Below are 19407 nucleotides of genomic sequence, written 5' to 3'. Positions count from 1 at the left end.
AAGAGGTTTGCCGCTCACACACCTTGCATGGGGGATGGTTTGCCACTCAGATGCCCTTACCGTATGCCTTGTATGCAGAACTCCATTCATTTGACCCCACATTGTGCTGCCATTTTCCATATTGTCTTTAACTACTCATCCCCAACCTTGTGCCCGTCCTAAAGAAAAAATAAGGAAGAAAATAAATCTGTGTTGATCCAGAAAAAGAGAGAACAAAGACCATGTATCTATAGCCATAGGAATGATGGCAACCTTGGTCTTTAGGCCACTAGGTCTGTGAGATTGAAAGACCCAATAAGCAGGCATGTTACTGTACGGTCCCAGGGGACTCCGAGGCTAGGAAAAGAATACAATGTAAGTGACTTCATCTGCAGTAGAGACAACATTACTTATTATGTCTATACACCTTATTTGACTTTGAGTCCCATGGACAATGAAAAGAAGGGAAATGTCCAGGAACAGGATTCAGTATTTGACTTGGTCACCATTGTATAGCTAAAGGGTGATCCTACATTCCTGAAAATTCAAAAGTTACAAAGGAATCTTTAACCTTTTGTACTTGTATTGGTACAGACCAAACTAAGCTCCAGAGCCCGGCACAGGGAAGGAACTCTGATTATGATGAGCCACAGAGGGAAAGCTAATGAAGGACTGTCACAGAATGACCCGTGAGCATCGTCTCCTTGTCTCATTCATGATCTTCAGCAGACCCTGGGCCAAGGCCAGCAGCCTCCACTCCTTTATGGACATTTCATGTGAGACATAGTGAGCAGGACCTGGCATTGGTCATCAGAGCAATGTAGTTTCTAAAATAAGAACAATCTCAGGTGTACTGATGATCAGTCTAGCTTTCACAGGTTATCTATCATTTCTAGTATAACCTTCCCTATGTCTAGGAAGAAAGTACAAAATGCAAAAAGCATTATAAAAGAATACTAAGTCAGATGCCTAGAAAGAAGTTTAATGGAGAAAGAATGATGTAGATAGATACCTTCTCTTCAATCCATCAGCAGTGTTCCACAAGTGAGGTATCCCAGGTAAAAAGGACTCCTCTGTTTTTATATTTATGAGAAGGAATGATTAGGAAATCAGGAAAGAAAGTTAAGAATAATGAAGAAGAGGAATCTGCTTCTTGGTTCCCCAGAGGGGTCCGGGAGTCATAGTGCTCACCATGGAGGGAGAGGAGCTCTATGACCTTCCATGGAATCCTGTCCTTCTTGGCCTTGGACTGTCCCTGGACTATTGGAATTGTTTTTCCTCCCATCCTCAGGACCTCAGAGAGGCCAGCAGCATTGCTCAGGGCAGAGCCAGCTGCAGACTTCTCATGAACACAACACTCATCAAACATTCTTCAGAGTGAGGGGCAAGTGAGTTTGGGGCCTGCCCCTCCTAGGCACAATGGCCTCTGTGGAGGTGGGAGGCCTGTGCTCAGGGCTGGAGCAAATCCAGTTGTCCTGTGGGCTTTTTCTTTAGAGGGATGCATTAAGTCTCTAATCTACAGCAAGCACAGTGTGAAAACAGGGTTTTCTCAGCAGAGGCTGGAGCCATACTGATCCTGGCAGCCAACAGCAGCCCATCTGCTCCATGCATATCCCTGAGCATGCTCAGAGTCATGTCCACCATGCACCCCAGGTATGGTCAGTGGTTTCTGTGTCAAGTTTCTGAGTCCTCAAGAGACCTCCTGGCTGCTCTCCCAAGAGTTTCCATTTGAATTTATACATTTGTATCCTCTCACATGCAGGGGATTTGTGTTGTTTATATAATAATCCAAGGCTAAGCATGAAGGCTAAAATATCAAATAAGCTAAAACATATTTAAATATAGGTATAAGCTCAAAGGTTAATTCCTATTATCAGGGAATGAGCACTATTAACTTTAGAAAAATAAACTACATAAATTTAAATAGAATCATAAATATTTTATTTTAGTGAGGAAGAATTCCCAGATGATCCTGAATACAAAATAATAGATTTGTAATGAAAATGTAAATCACATGCCCACTAGGGCCTTACCATCTTAGTTCTGAATTACAGGTAGGAGATACAGAGGTTATTTATTGGTGGTGTGATGAGTTAGGTAAAAATCAACCCTGCACGTGGGGCAGGGGGAGGGCATCTCCCATCCCTGCTTGGAAGCTCTGTCATTATAGATTTTGGAAAGAGATGGGTTGCTCTCATAAAAAATGCACTCATGGCAAGAATGGAGGAATTATTTACACCGATATTTTTCTCAGTGCTTAGATAAGAAAAACATGAATAGAAAATACATCCAAAATATGATTAAAATAATTACACAAAGTCTGGCACTAAGGTCAAGTAGTATGAAGCTCTGAATCACACTCAAGGATTGACACTTATGAAGGAGTTTAAAGACGTGAGGCTGCATGCACAACTGTAATGCTCCTGGACTTGGGATTCTAATCCATATCTGGCATCCTTTATGAAAAACAGTTACGTATATTTACACATCACACCTAATAAAATGTATTATGAAAATAAGAAATCAAACCTCTATAGTAAATATTTTATTGAAGTTACAGTGGGATTACAGTTGATTTTATTGCTTCTTTTTAATGTATCTTTATTTGTAGTATTCACAAAATTCATTTATAAAGAAAGCATATAATCTTTTACAAATATAATTCAATACATTTTTTTAAAAGTAAACACATAATATCACTGACCTCAACTTACTTTTCCCTTTTGTATGAAGAACCAGAACCTGTTGAAGTCATTTCAAAAGTCAAATCCCAGTGCATAACCTGCAAGCTCTAGTCCAGTGCCAGAGTCCAGTGCCAGAGTCAGCATAAGTAAGTGGTCACGTGAGACTCAGGGGATGGGGCACCCGGAGGAGGGGGAACTCCTAACATAACACAGTGCAGGTCAGTCCTGAGACGTGGTGGGCATCCCAGGAGAGGGGCGAGTTCAGCTGCAGGCCTGTGGCCTCTGCTCCTGCATCCTTGCCCTCCTTGCTGGGCTCTCAGGCTGTGCCCTGTTCAGTGCTTGGCTTCCAGTCCTAATGGCAGCAGCCATCTCCACTTCTAGCCCCCTTCACCACCATCTGCAGTTATGACAGCCAGCCTTGTTTGCTTTTGTAGAACACATTGTTTCAAAAAATGGGACGCTTATGATTTATTTGTTCATCAATGTACTTACTTTCTCCATGGGCTTCTGAGCTGCACCAAAGCAAGAATTTCATCTCTTGTTCGCAGTATGTCCACCGATCAGAGCAAAGCACCTGGCTCATGAGAATCAATTACTGAAGAACAGTGATAGGTTTCTAGAATGTTCCATAAGATTTTACACTATTTGGCCACATTCAAAGGCTAATTTCCAAATGAACAACTACAATTCCCTTTCACCTAACACAAGTTTTATGTCCTCTGCCTCTCACGTTCCTGATTTCTTTGGAAGATTTCTACATTTCTGGGAAGACAAAAAAAAAAAAAAATCAGTATTCTGGTGCTAAGTTCTGTGACCTAGTTAGTTTATTTAACCAATGCCTCTGCCAAACCTTTTCCACCTTGCCAAGTAGAAAAATTTCTCTCTCTCTCTCTCTCTCTCTCTCTCTCTCTCTCTCTCTGTTTTGGTACTGGGGATTGGACCCAAGAGCACTTAACCACTGAACCACATACCCAGCTCTTTTTTATTTTTTGTTTGGAGACAGGGACTCAATGAGTTGCTTAATCCTCAAGAAATAGCCAAGGCTGGATTTGAAGTCACCTGAGCTCCCTGCACCCGGTCTATCTCTATTTTTCAGGAATGGTAATTTCTTGATATTTATACGTTATTCCTAGTTGGTTTTTGAGGATTACGATGATGGACATGTATAGGGTAGAATCAAACAGCAGTTATAGTGATTTCAGTTTCACCAGTTCTGGGAATGTCAGCACTTGTTTCTGGAAGGAACCTGTCGCCCCCTTTCTTCTGGAACAGAATCCTCTATGGCAATGGTTGTTGTAGCCATTCATCAGGTAAGAACAGTAATGTGGTTGCTATGCTTGGTTCTTTAATTTAAGTTGCTTAAGGCCAAGGAAGTGGTGCCCAACCCACTTTACACTCCTTAAACATTGGTATCTCTTCTATGCCCAGGTACTGCTTCAATCACTCAGAGAACGGTATTGAAGATTACACTGGGGGCACAGGACTATTGGTTCTGGGATAATCTATAGCCCATGCATTTCTATTAATATCACCAAATAATGCTAAATAATATCTGCTTCTTTTGGAGGAAAACATAGATAAATGAAAGTTAAGCTTTTTCCACTTTTAATTCCATGTATAAGCATGGCTGAGTGTATAATCTGGAAGGAGTGTGTAAGTATTCTAAGGTAACCATGTAAGGTTTTCATCTGGGAATGCAGGGCCTGCAGATTTTACAGAACAGTTACAAGAAGGGTTGCAAAACCACCTTTAAACAGACATTTATAAGAAAGTCATTGCATCCAATTATCCTCTCCAAATAAATGGCAGTAGAGTCTTTCTCCAAATTTCATACACAAAATTTTGCTTACCATTATGTTCGAGCCCCGATGCCAAAAACCACAGGGAGGATCAACCAGAGCTTCACTGTGGGCTTCGTCCTGCTCGGGATCTCTGAGTGGCCCCAGCTGGAAAGGATGCTCTTCTGGGTTGTGATCCTCTTGTTCTCCGTGACCATCCTCGGCAACTCCAGCATCGTCCTGCTGTCCTGCATGGACCCCCATCTCCACACCCCCATGTACTTCTTTCTTGGCAATCTTTCCTTCTTGGATCTCTGCTTAACCACAGCCTCTGTGCCCCAGATGTTGTCCCACCTGTGGGGGGCAGACAAGAGCATCACCTACACAGGGTGTGTCATCCAGCTGAGTGTGTTCCTCTGTGTTGGAGCGACAGAAGGCGTGCTGCTGGTGGAGATGGCCTTTGACCGCTACATTGCTGTCTGCCAGCCCCTGCGCTATACTGTCCTCATGCACCGTCCACTCTGTTGGAAGCTGGTTTTCCTAGCCTGGCTGTCTGGTCTGATAGTGTCTCTGTTCCAATCTTTCACCACCTTCCAGTTGCCCTTCTTCCCCCATCACCTCCTGGATGGCTTTCTGTGTGAGGTGCCTGTCCTCATGCGCCTTGCCTGTGGAGACACCACTGCCAATGAGTGGCAGATGACCATCACAGCTGTCATCTTCACCATGGTCCCTGTGGGGCTGATCCTGGCTTCCTATGGCTGCATAGCTCAGGCTGTGAGGAAGGCAGGAAGAAAGCCATTTCCACCTGCTCCTCTCACCTCCTCGTGGTCTTCATGTTTTATGGGACAGTGGCCATGGTGTACACTGACCCTAAGAGCAACTTTGCTTCAAAGAATGGCAAGTTTTTCACCTTCTTCTACACTGTGGTCACACCCTTGTTGAACCCTCTCATCTACACCCTGAGGAACCAAGAGGTACAGGACGCTTGGCTGAGACAGCTGGGAAAGTGGGTGAGCCCAAGGAAAAGCAAATAGTGGAGGATTTGAATCAAAAAGGAAGCTTATTAATGACATGCACACAGTCTCCTAAACAGAATCTCTCTGCAAAAGAGGTGTAAACCCTTTTGCAAACATACTATTTATATGTTAAACTACAATTGATCACACCATTTCTGTTTATTGTGACAAAACTGTGGATGTTTAGTAAGAGCTATTAAGTTTAAGGCTATATATTGTTTGCATTGGGTGCTGTTAATATTGATCTTCTTCTTAAAGGTGAGATATTGAAGACTTTAGGGGACAATATAAGTCTATAGGGTAGAAACTGTGCTGCCTCAGATCCACAGTATGAGAAGCCACATGAACAACATGAAAAAACAAGGGAACAAAGTGCCCCAGAGAAAGAAAGATGCTAGAACAATAGAATCCATTGACGAAACAGTGGAAGAAATATCAGAGAAGTTCAGAATGTGTGTAGTTAAGCTGATCTGTCACATAAAGTATGATGGAAAGAGTGAAATCAGAGGCAAATTTTAGGAGGTAAAATATAACTTCAATAAAGACAGATTATGAAATGAAATCAAACAGAAATTCTATAATCTCTTGGGCTGGGGATGTGGCTCAAGTGGTAGCGTGCTCGCCTGGCATGCATGTGGCCCGGGTTCGATCCTCAGCACCACATACAAACAAAGATGTTGTGTCTGCCGAAAACTAAAAAAATATATGTTAAAAAATTCAAAAAAAAAAAAAAAGAAAATTCTATAATCTTGAATGCTGAGAGCCACAGCCGAGTTGGAAGGATGCATGGCATTTTTGCCAGAAGGGAGTGGTTGAGAGGTGATGCCAGGAAGCCATTGAGATGATGATGGTTATGTTAAGCTGTGTATTCAATTGTATATTAGACCCCTGATGTTTGCCTCTGGCCCCCACTACTTTGGAGTTCTTGCAGGGATGTCTGGGGAGTTCACATTGGTTGGAGAAGTTCCTGGGGAGGGATTTCTGGTTGGTGGTGTTCCTGGAAGGGCCCTGTGGGTGGCATTCATGGGCGTTTGGGCAATAAAGGAGTTCCTGTTTTGAACCTACAAGTGCCTCATGGCGGCTCGGTTATTTTGTGCCCAGCCAGACTGCGGCACTTGAAAATAAAGTTGACCACAAAGAGATGATGGTAAGAAACCACAAACCAAAATTCCAAGAATTATGGGACAATATGAAAAAACAAAATGTAAGATTTATCAGTATAGAAGAAGGCACAGATATACAAGTCAAAGGAATGCATGATCTTTTCAGTGAAATAATACAGAAAATTTCCTCAAACTGAGAAATGAAATGGAAAGTAAAATACAAGAGTCTTTCAGGATCCCCAAACGAACAAAATTACAACAGACCTACATGAATGCACAAATGCCTAACACAGAGAATTAGGATAAAATTTTAATAGCCGCAAGAGAAAATTATGAGATTACCTATGGGGAAACTATTTTGGATCTCATTTAATTTCTCAACCCACACCCTCAATGCTAGGAGCTCCTGGAACAACATATACCAACTCCAAAAGAAAATGGATGCCAGCAAGAATCTTATATTCAAAACAATTAAGCTTCAGATGTGAAGATAAAATAAAAACTGCCCATGATAAACAAAAGTTAAAATAATACACAACTAGAAAGCCTGCACTACAGAATATTCTCAGCAAAATATACCATGAGGATGAAATAAAAAAAGTGAAAACCAGCATAGGGCAGAAATACACTAAAGAAAATGCCAATCAAAGGAGAAACTAAATCAAGTTAAAAACTGATAATATGTTGTTCCAGGATATCCTGCCTTTGAGGATCTGGGTTGAAAAATCTGCTGTGATCTGAATTGGTCTTCCTTATATGTAATTTTATTTTTTTTCTCTTGTGGCCTCTAAAATTCTATCCTTATTCTGTAGGCTGGGCATTTTCATTGTAATGTTTCTTGGTGTAGATATATTGTAATTTTGTACATTTGGCCTCTTGTATTTGATTTTCTAATTCATTTTTATGCTTGGGAAATTTTCTGCTATTATTTCTTTAAAGAGATTGTGCATTCCTTTGATTTGAATCTCTGAACCTTCCTCTCTCTCAATAAATCTTAAATTTGGTCTTTTGATGGTATCTCATAATTCTTGAGTATTCTGTTCATGGTTTTTTTTTTACCATCTTCACTGTGAGGCCAATTTTCAAGATTGTATATTTTTTCTTTATTTTCTGAGGTTCTGTCTTCCAAGTGATCTAGTCTGTTGTTGATGCTCTCTATTGTGTTTTTTATTTGGCTTATTGTTGCTTTCATTTCAAAACTTTCTGTTTGTTTGTTTGTTTTTCAGAATCTCTATCTCTTTCTTGAAGTAATCTCTTGCTACCTGTATTTGCTCTCTTATCTCTTTGTTGGTGTGATTGATGGTTGCATGTATTTTCTCTCTTATCTCTTTGCTGGAGTGATCAATTTTTGCCTGTAACTGCTCACTTAAGTTGTTCTTTAATTCCCAGATCATTTTAGTTATGTATATTCCAAACTCCTTCTCTGATACATCATCTATGGTGCTATCTATGGATTCTATTATTGTAGTATCTTGGTTTGTTGGGGCACTTTCCTCCCTTGTGTTTTCATGATGTCTATGTGACTTCCTCTCTTGCAGCATAGATCCGATGTATTACAGTTTCTGCCCTATTGTCTTATAATGTCTCTATAGGTTACCAATACCTCACCTTTAAGGGGGAGATCAATATCACAGCATTCACTGTACCCAACATGCAGCCATAGATCAGTGAGCTTCCATTTTTACATTTACACTTTTGTCACTATAATCATAAATGAGTTTGGTTATCTTATACCATAGAGTCAATAGGTTTATGTAATGGTTTGCAGTTTCTAATTGTAGAAGGGGGGCCTGGGGGCTTGGCTGAGATGTTTATGAGGTAGAATGTGAGAGTATGGAGGTATTAGATTATATGACTAATGAGAGGGTAATCATAAGAAGTTTGTTGTTAAAAGGAGAAACAAGAGATAGATAAACCCATGCAAGACTCCCTGTCACCTCAGCAACAGGATAACTGTTACCAACCCTAGTAGAGATAACTCTGGTGCAACCAGGACCACAGGGACCTTGGTGATATCTTACCAGGTCCTTATTGTTGTCCCTTGATAGAAGCAGTGATATTCCAGTTTCATGGTGATGGCACCCTCAAGCCTATATGTACCCTGATGTAGGGCTGTGGAGCCACACTTTGGTAAAAAAGAAACCTAGCATGGGGTGCCTCTCTCTCTCCAGGTTGCTGGGCCACAGAGCGCTGGAGTGGGCGGAGATCCTAGAACAACACACATACCAAGTTCTAAAAGATAATGGATGCCAATCAAGAATCTTATAGCCAGCAAAATTAAGCTTCATATTTGATGACAAAATAGAAACTTTCCATGATAAACAAAAGCTAAAAGAATTTACACCAAGAAAGCCTGCCCTATAGAAAATTCTTGGCAGAATATTCTACAAGGAGGAAATAAAAAACAACAATAAAAATCTGCAAAGGGAAGAACTATAATAAAGGAAACACAAACCAAAGGAGAAACCAAGTCAATTTAAACAAATAAGATTGACCAGAAATACAAATCATGTCTCAATAATAACTCTGAATATTAATGGCCTAAGCTCACCAATCAAAAGTCTTAGACTGGTAGATTAGATTAAAAAAAAAGACCCAATAATATGTTTCCTTCAAGAGACTCATCTCATAGGAAAAGACATCCACAGACTGAAAATGAAAGTTTGAGGTAAAATGTATTATTCACATGGTCTGTATAAACAAGCAGCGATTTCCATCCTTGTCTCAAACAAAATAACTTCAAGCCAAAGTTAATCAAAAGGAATAAAGATGGACATTTCATACTGATTAAGGGGAACATACATCAAAAATATATAACAATTATAAATATATATGCCCCCCAAAATGGAGCATTTGTGTTTATCAGTCAAACTGTTCTCAAGTTCAAGAGTCAAATATACCACAACACAATAAATCTGGGAGACTCTAACACATCTCTTTCACCACTGGATAGATCTTTCAAACAAAAGCCGAACAAAGAAACTATAGAATTCAATAATATTATCAATAACTTAGACATAATTGACATATATAGAGTATATTATTCATCAAGGAGCGAATACACTTTCTTCTCAGAAGCACATAGTTCCTTCTTTAAAATAGATTATATATTATGCCACAGAGCAACTCTTAGCAAATACAAAAAAGTAGAGATACTGCCCTGAATTATATCAGATCATAATAGAATAAAATTAGAAATCAATAACAAAATATAAAATAAAAGCTATTTCATCACTTGGAAACTAAATAATATGCAATTGAATTAACAATGGGTTGCAAAAGATATCAAGGAGGAGATTAAAAAATTCTTAGAGTAAATGAGAACACTGATACAATATATAGAAATCTCTGGGACACTATGAAGGCAGTTCTACGAGGAAAGTTCATTGCATGGAGTTTATTCCTTCAAATAAGAAAAAGTCAACAAATAAATGACTTAACATTACATCTCAAAGCCCTAGAAAAAGAAGAACACATCATCCCCCCCAAAGCAGTAGAAGATGGTAAATAATTAAAATCAGAGCTGAAATCAATGAAATTTGAACAATTGAAAAAATTGATAAAACCAAAATTGGTTCTTTGAAAAAATAATAAAATTGACAGACCCTTAGCTATGCTGACAAAGAGGAGAGAGAAAACTCAAATCACTAAAATATGTGATGAAAAAGAAAATATCAGGACAGACACTATAGAACTATAGAAGATAATTAGAAATTATTTTGAAAATTTTTACTCCAATAAAATAGAAAATATTGAAGGCATTCACAAATTTCTAGAGGCTTATGCTATGCCCAAACTAAGTCAGGATGATATAGACAATTTAAACAGATCAATTTTAAGCAAGGAAATAGAGGACACCATCAGAAGCCTACCAACCAAGAAAAGCCCAGGACTAAATGGACACACAGCTGAGTTCTACAAGACCTTTACAGAAGAACTAACACCAATACTCCTCAAAGTATTTAATGAAATAGAAAAAAGGGAACACATTCAAACTCATTCTATGATGCTAATATCACCCGGATTCCAAAACCAGACAAAGATATACCAAAGAAAGAAAACTTCAGATAAATGTCACTAATGAATATAGATGCAAAAATTCTCAATAAAATTCTGGCAAGTTGAATACAAAAACTATTAAAAAGATAGTACACCAAGATCAAGTAGGGTTCATCCCAAGGATGCAAGGTTGGTTTGACATATGGAAATCAATAAATGTAATCATCACATCAATAGGCTCAAAGATAAAAACCATGTGATCATCTCAATTGATGCAGAGGAAACATTTAACAACATACAGCACCTCTTCATGTTCAAAACACTAGAAAAACTAGGGATAACAGGAACATATCTCAGCATTGTAAAACCTATCTATGTTAAGCCCTAGGCCAACATCATTCTAAATGGAAAAAAAATTGAAAGCACTTCCTCTAAAAACTGGAACAAGACAGGGATGCCCTCTTTCACCACTTATATCCAACATAGTTCTTGAAAATCTAGCCAGAGCAATTAGACAGACAAAAGAAATGAAGCCATACAGATAGGAAAAGAAGAACTCAAACTAGCACTATTTGCCAATGATATATGATTCTATACCTAGTAGACCCAAAAAATTCCACCAGAAATTTTCTAAAACTAATAAATAAATTCAGTAAAGTAGCAGGATATAAAATCAACACTCATAAATCCAAGACATTCTGTAGATCAATGACAAATCCTCAGAAAGAGAAACTAGGAAAACCACCCCATTTATGATAGCCTCAAAAAATAATAAAATACTTGAGAATCTACTTAATGAAAGAGGTGAAACATCTGTACAGTAAAAACTACAGAACATTAAAGAAAGAATTTGAAGAAGACCTTAGAATATGGAAAACTCTACCTTGTTCTTAGATAGGCAGAATTAATATTGTCAAAATGATCATACTACCAAAAGCAGTATACAGATTCAATGCAATCCCAATCAAAATACCAATGACTTTCCTCTCAGAAATAGAAAAGGCAGTCATGAAATTCATTTGGAAAAATAAGAGACCCAGAATAGTCAAAGTAATCCTTAACAAGTGAAGCTGGTGGCATTACTATTCCAGACCTTAAACTGCACAGTGGTTAAAGACCTTAAACTAATAATGCGTGGTGGCATTGTTGACAACTCACCTAGATTGGCTTCTTCATTCTACTGATTTACAGATGAAGAGCTACTAAGCACGTTCTGCCCTTTCTGCATTTTTGTAGCATACAGAGTAGGCTACCATGAGGTCATTCAAGCCTTGGGCCCCTGTGAAGTTGCAATGTAAGTCTATTTAGATCAGTGCTTGCTCAACAAGTATTACTGAGGATACAAATAGGGCCACAAATATTTCAGATCTTCAGGTTTTGTAAATTAATATAATTTTAAAATAATTGTATTACTATTAGAAGACAAATACAATAATAAAATACATAAAAAGTAAATATATATGACAAGTTCTGAGTATAGTAAGAAAAATTAATTTGAAAAAAATAATTTCAAACCCATAAGTGGCAGGATGAAGAACTATCACATGCAGTACTTGCAAACACTGTGCAGACCTCTCACACACTCCATGCATATTACTATTGAAGCACTAGAAATCATGGCAAATACTACAGTTTTCACAAGACTTCTCTGTGCCTGTTACTTTTGCATAATTAACACTTCACTCCCTGGACTAGCAATAAATGAAGGATGGGATGGCAATTTGCTGAGTGAATAAAAATGAGGCTTCGGATGTATTTGGACTCTACTCTGCCAAGTACTCCCTCCTGAGTGTTTCCTATTCTCTGTTTGTGAACAGAACCCCATCTGTCCTTGGCTTTTCCCATCCAATGTATGTGCAGCCTTGGTGAATCTGTGCAGTCAGCACAATGACATGTGGGATGTGGGGAGCTCAGTCACCACTGCTTTATGTGAACCTGGTGCCTGGTCAGTGGAAGCAGGGCCCCTGGAGCCCAGAGCTCAGCCTGCAGAGACAGCAGGGGGTCTGAGCACACCACCAGGCAGCAGCCCTCCTGAGCCCAGGATAGAGGACCTGGTCACTTGCCAGCATGGACAGTGGATGACACATGGGAACTTCTCTGCTGGGCATCGCCCTAAGTCGTTATGGAGAAACTATTGACACTGAGGAGAGACTGATGGTGCTCACTGTGTGTATTTTCATCTCTGCCCTCCTTCACCTCAGTGTGATTGAGGGGTGTTTATGGCAATCAGTTAACACTTAGGGTGGTGAGCAACTCTCACTCACTCCCCTACTTTTTAATTTTTACTTCAAATTAACCCCTTAATCCATTATACACATTGCCCACATTATCCCTAATATCAGTCACTAGAAAACACTACAGATATTCTGTATATTTGAATGTACATATTTTTGAAATTTTATAAAAATAAAATCACTCAGTGTATGGTCTCTATTCTGACTGAAGTTAGCCTAACATCATTGAGATTCATCCACATCTACTTGTGGACATATTTTTTTCATTCTCTATTATACTGTGAATGACTTGTTATCATATGTTTTGCCATATTTCACATCTCTGGTGAACACTTTATACTCTATGTGATTATGTAGTAACTGTGTCAGTATGGCATTGCTGTGAAATTCTGGTTGTCTAGGAAGGTAAAGAGATAAGAGATGAGAAGCAAAAATGTAATCAATAGAATTGCATTACATACTGGTGTGCATGGTGCTTTCTTTTATTTGGCCATTGCTTCCCTGCAGAGGAAAGCTCACTCTTGGTTTTCTGATATGTTTACTCATTTCTGATCAGAGTGCATCTCCCAGTGCAGGTGTGGAGGTCTGCAGCCTAGGGTCTGGGCCTGACCTGTAGGGCTTGTCCTCAGCTCCCCATCAGGCTTCCCCTGACCTCCTGAGACTCCCATGCAGAGCACTTCCAGGGTTGCCCACCTCCTCTCCTCTGTGACCAACTGTTTGACAGTGTGTTCTTTAATTCTCTCTTTAGCTAATTAATAAGTTACTTTTGTCCTCTTCCATAAATACAATTTCAACATTATTTTGCCATTGTATCAACACTTAACAATTTAAATCATGAATAATAATTCACATTATAATTATTTTTTAACATTTCTATGTTGGAATATGTTCATAATCTTGAAGTGCTTAACACCATGAACATGAAAAACTTTCACTCATGGGAAACCATGTAGAATTCAAACTTTCCCATTCCAGGCTCACAGGATCAGTTTGTGGAGAACTGAGGTGACCTGACACCACATAGACTCTCCTGCTGTTCCCCATTCACCCTGCTGCTGCCCCAGGAAGGGGATGGTGCTGTCTCCAGGCCACAGGCCTTCAGACCTGGACCCATCCCACCTCCCACTGGGGCTCTCTTTTTCTTTCCAAAAGATCCATGTGAAGACTTTAAAGCCTCCAGATTTATTCCAGCCCAGCTGACATTCTCTTAAATGTTTACTTTTTACCTTAATATGTTTTTACTCTTTTTTCAGCACCATGAAGTTGACAATAATTTGCTTACTTCTTCTTGACACCTACCATTATATTCCTTTCTTCTCAAAGTCATCCTAAGTGTACAAAATGATACTGTTCTCCCTAAGGGAAGGTTTTGCTCATGCTTAAATTACTTCTGCAGTAGCTCAGACCAGTTTAATGTTGAGTCACCTACACAGTCATTTTCTCTGATCTCTGAAAACTGGGTCTTCCTCAGAACCTTGTTAACCACATTCACCCTTAGAAAAATGACCTTCCTACTGAGCCTGCCTGGGCTACACTGGAAATTTTGTGTCATCCAGTGTCAGGGATGGTGGTCAGAATCAGGGAGGTTGATGTTTATTTCACAATGGGCATGAATTTTCCAGTAGTCCCATTCAGTCTACCTGCTTTCTGTTTCTCCCCAGCCTAGTTCCTCCTGGACACAAACCTGAAGTTCACACCTGAGTGACATCCTTGTTCACAGCATGCTCCTTGTACTTTGAGACAGAGTCCCTTTTCTACTTGACATGCTGATTTAATTTTCTCCATTACTGTGTATTGGGCTACACAGGAGGCTCAGGTAAAAATAATTTTTCTGGGAACTCTGTAGAATTTCAAATTTTTTCCACTTTTGTGTACTGTTAAAAATCAGTGTGTTATACTATTTTTTACTAAATCACTATGTAATCAATAATACAATCATTGGTACAAATTCCTTGATTTGGATATTGTATCATTCATGTTTTTCTCCTTTCAGTAGCAAGTGCATGACTTCCTACACAGTGGTTAGTGAACTAAAGCCTGGTGCCTATGTTGACTAACTACTCACCTGCAATAGCTTTCTGTATTCTACTGATTTACAGATGAAGAGCTCCCAAACACGCTCTGTCCCTTCTACATGGCTGTAGCACACACAGTGCACACTGATGTTAGTTCATGCAAGCCCAGGGGCTTGTGCATTTGCAAGGTAAGGTCTCTTTAAAGCAAAAATTTGTCAACATGTGTTTACTAATGATACAAATATAACTACAGGTGTTTCAGATCCTGAGGTTTTGGAAAGAAAAAAAGTATTGGTATTTTTATATAATTTGATTAAGATGAAAAAATAATACAATGATACAGAGTGTAAGAAAGTAAATACATATGACAAGTTCAGAAGATGTTGGGTGATGAGATAAATCCATATTAAAAACCCTTGCAGGTTTTCATTCTTCCATACTGACTTCTGGGCTCTCCAGTAGTCCTTGGTGAAAACCTCTAGACATTTGTGGCAAATATGAGATGGACAATTGAATATGTGTTTGGGATCTGGAGGCTGATGTAGAACTGCAGACATTTTCTTTGTTTCTAGTTTTTTTCTACTAAAATATATACTGTTTTTGTTTCTCCAAAAGAAATTAATTAATTCTCCATGAAGTAGATTGAATTATATCATCCTAATTGATGTTATTCTTTGCTTATGTGATTTAATTACAACTTGAAAACGTTTTTGAATTGAATTTACTGTTTTCATGGATTAGTCTCATAGAAAAGTTCAGATTATGGATATGATACAATAAATATATGCATCACCATCTAACATTCATAAGCACTCAAAGTATTCCTGCAGAACTACAAAATATGAGTACTTTAGAACCTAGATTCTTTAATCTAAGAAATCATCTTTAGTTTGTTTACCTTGACCTCAATAATTTTAGAGTGTTCAGAACTACATCTTTTTTAAAGGGTGAAATGATTATTAAAATTTCCTAATAAAATCCAAAGTATGAGGACATTAATAAAGCAAATGTCAGGTAGCATGAGCATCAGGAACAGAAGTAGGAGGAGAAGTTAGCATGGGTTTAATGCCAGAAGTATAAGAGGGACGGCTCCAAGTGCTTTTCTCCTAAAGTAGGGACAGCTGGGAGATTTCCCTTTTGGTAATTCCCTTGATAGTGCTTAACATGAGGAAAGGTATGGCACACAGATTGCATGTAAATATGCAAAGATTTCTTGAGTTGTAAGATACAGGAATTCATTATTTTCTAAATTATATCTTTCTATATTAGTAATTATGGTAGTGCTATGGATCAGCCATAGAGGAATACTGAGGAGTACTTTATTACATCCTGACCTTCTTAATGTACTTGCAAAGACTGCACAACTGTATTTTTTATATTTCTACCAATGGACACACATCCTCATCACATCTGATATACCTTTAGTATAAAGTGTGAAAATTATTGAAAAGGAGAATGGATTTGTGATCAGGACAAAAAAGTATGGTTGATAAATTAAAAATGTTTCAATGAAAATTGTATACAATATTAGATGTTTTTATTTCCCATAGCTACTGAAAAATATGTAAGTATGTACTTTGTATAAATGAATTCATTCATCTACCTCCCTGTCACCTGCAATGTATTTGGTACTTGGTCCTTGTTGCCTTAATCTGGATATATTTCTCTGTCATCTCTCAAATCTGTGCAGATAAGTTTGTGCATTTGTGTGTGTGTGGTAAGTAAAAGTGAATTGAAAAGAAGAATTTTAACCCACAAGAGGCACCATGAAGAAATATCACATGTGGTATTTGCCAACACTGTGCAGATCTCCACCACACTCCAGGTACACTATCAGTGAAGAACAGAAATCATCACAAAAACTACAGTGTTTACAAGACTTCTGTGTGCCAGTTATTCTTTGCAGAATTAATTTTCTGGTCTATATGATAATCTGGATGAGATTGCAGATTGCTGAGCAGGATAAAGATGAGGCTCAGATGCCTTTGGAGTATAATGCCAAGAATTCACTCCTGAATGTATCCTGTTCTCCAGGTGGGAGCAGAACTGAGTCTCTCCTTGGCTTCTCCTATCCACTCTGTCTGCAGTCAGGGTGCATCTGGGTCATCAGCACATGGTATGTAGGATGTGGGGAGCTAGGTCACCTCTGCTTTAAGTGAACCTGGTGCCTGGTCAGTGGGAACAGGGCCCCAGGGAGCCCAGAGCTCAGCCTGCAGAGACAGCAGGAGGCCTGAGCACACCACCAGGCAGCAGCCCTCCTGAGCCCAGGAGAGAGGACCTGGCCATGTACCAGCATGGACAGTGGATGACACTTAGAAACTCCTCTGCTGGACATCACTCTAAGTCATTATTGAGGAATGAGTAACACTGAGGAGAGACTGATGTTTCTCTGTGTGTTTTCATCTCTGCCCTCCTTGACCTCAGTGTGATCTAGGGGTGTTTATGGTGATCAGTTAACATCAAGAGTGGTGGGCAGCTCTCACTCACTCCAAAACCTGAAAGTGGGAAAAATCTAACACTATCTGCCGTTTAGCTGCAAATTTTTTTGTCATGGAGATGAAAGGCACATGTCATGAATTTAGCCTTTGTAACAATTTGTTATTATCAATTCAGTGTTATGTACAAAAATATGCAATTGTACAACATCCAAGTACATCTTATTCCCAAGTATTTGCTTCAGTCTTAATGAAACATCTATCCATTGTCCCAACTTATCTTTACTTACTGTCACTTGAAGGCACTAAGTATAATCTCCATGTTTGAATTTATGTCCTGGAGATTTTGTATAAGTAGATCATTCAGTATGTGATCTTTTTTATGACTTCACTAAGCCTGATATTTTCACAATTGTTTCACATTATAACATCTATTACTATTTTATTCTTTTAGTGAATGAATAAGTTTCCATTATATATTTATATCAGCATTTTTAAAATCCATATATCTACCTATAGCCATTTTGGTACTTTGTTCTTTTAAATAGTGTGTGACTTGTCAATCACTGTCTGTTGGATTTTGTTGCCTCCTGGGGTACATTCATATATATAGAGTGCTATTGTTTTCATGTGCCGTTGGATTTGGTTTTTAAGTTTTGCTGAGAATGCTTGTATATGCCTTGATCAAGGATATGGGTCTATAATCCTCTTTTTTGGTGGTTTCTGTGTAGTTTTCTGGATCTTATATTAGGAAAATGATGGTTTTGTGGAATGTGACTTGAGGAGTTGAGGTTCATTTCAGTTCCCTGGAGTGGTTTCAGGAGACGTGGTTTCTCTTCTTTTTGAAGGTTTGGTAAAACAGTAGTGAAGCCATGAGCTGCTGGAGGTTTCTTTACTAGGAATCTTTTATTACTGATTCAAATTTATTGGTCACATTAATGTCTGGGTCTTTTATTTTCTCATAATTGAGTTCAGGTGTGTTACATCTGTCCCATATTTATTCCTTTTGTATAGATTTTCCAATATGTTGGTATGTATTTGTTTATATGAGTTGCTAATAGGTCTTATCATTTCTGTAATATTAGTGAAAAGGTCTTCTTTTTATTCTTTGATATTTTATTTATTTGGGTCTTTTTTATTGTTAGCATAGCTAAAGGTTTGCTAATTTTGTTTTTATTTTTACAAACAAATTTTTGTTTTCTTGATATTTTCTGTTGATATTTAGTGTTAATTGCTTATTTCTGATTTAATGTTTATCATTTCTTTTCCAACTGCCTTTTACACGTGTGGGTGTCTGTTTTCTATTGTCATGGTAGGGTCTGCACTTATTCTTTCTGTTTCTTTGATGCAGGCATTTAGTGCAACACCTTCTCCCTTAGTAGTGAATGCCATAGGTTTTTCATGAATGTCACACGTTTTTTCTTGTATTGTTCTATTTTCATTAATAGTCTTAGTAAAAGCTGTGTTTTCCAGTGGCTTCTAATATCTCTCATTTAAAGTTAGGGTTAGGGTTAGGTGGGTTGACCATGGAATGCACTTTTGCCAATATTTGATGGACAAGTTTGTGCATATGATGTTGGACTAACTCTTGTTCTTGTCAGCAGTATGTGAGCACACTGATTTTTCTCAACTTTAGCTACAAGAGATCCACCAACTGACTTGAAGTTTATGACTAGTCATTGTGCCATTGGATTTGGTATTCTAGGTGTTGCTGAGAATGCTTGTATATGGATCCTTGATCAAGACATATACTCTCTTTTTAAAAATTTGATTTATCCACTTTTAACACAACCCACACTTTCAGTCACACACGTGAGGGGACATTCCTTTCTCCTCACAGTGGTTCAGAGGCTCCCCTTACAGTGGGTATGAAGAAAGGAAAATCCAGTCTACTGTGTATCATGTCTTCTGGGCTCTTACCTCCTCTACTATCTCTTTTGTTCTTTCCACATCTTTTCTCTGCCTGGCCTAGTGTCCCCAAACAGACCAGGGGAGCTGCAACTCCAGGCTGGGTGGCCTTTTGCCTTCAGCACCTGGTCCAGCTGTGTGCATTGAGGTCCAGAGGGCTGAGTCCATTTTTTTTTATGTCTTAATTTCACTCATCAATATTTTGTAATTTTAAGTGCACAGATTGTTCATTTCCTGGGTTAAATTTAGTCTAATT

The 19407-nt window shown here is 38.6% G+C and overlaps 1 pseudogene; it reads left to right on the top strand.

Annotated features, from left to right (window-relative positions):
- The first annotated feature begins 4531 nt into the window (after positions 1-4531).
- LOC143639846 (olfactory receptor 2H2-like) lies at positions 4532-5475 on the top strand (annotated as a pseudogene).
- The last annotated feature ends 13932 nt before the right edge of the window (positions 5476-19407 follow it).

Source organism: Callospermophilus lateralis, assembly GCF_048772815.1.
Source record: "Callospermophilus lateralis isolate mCalLat2 chromosome 5 unlocalized genomic scaffold, mCalLat2.hap1 SUPER_5_unloc_2, whole genome shotgun sequence".
NCBI lineage: Eukaryota > Metazoa > Chordata > Mammalia > Rodentia > Sciuridae > Callospermophilus > Callospermophilus lateralis.
The sequence above is the reverse complement of the archived record's forward strand: the minus strand, read 5'-3'. Positions and strand labels throughout refer to the sequence as shown.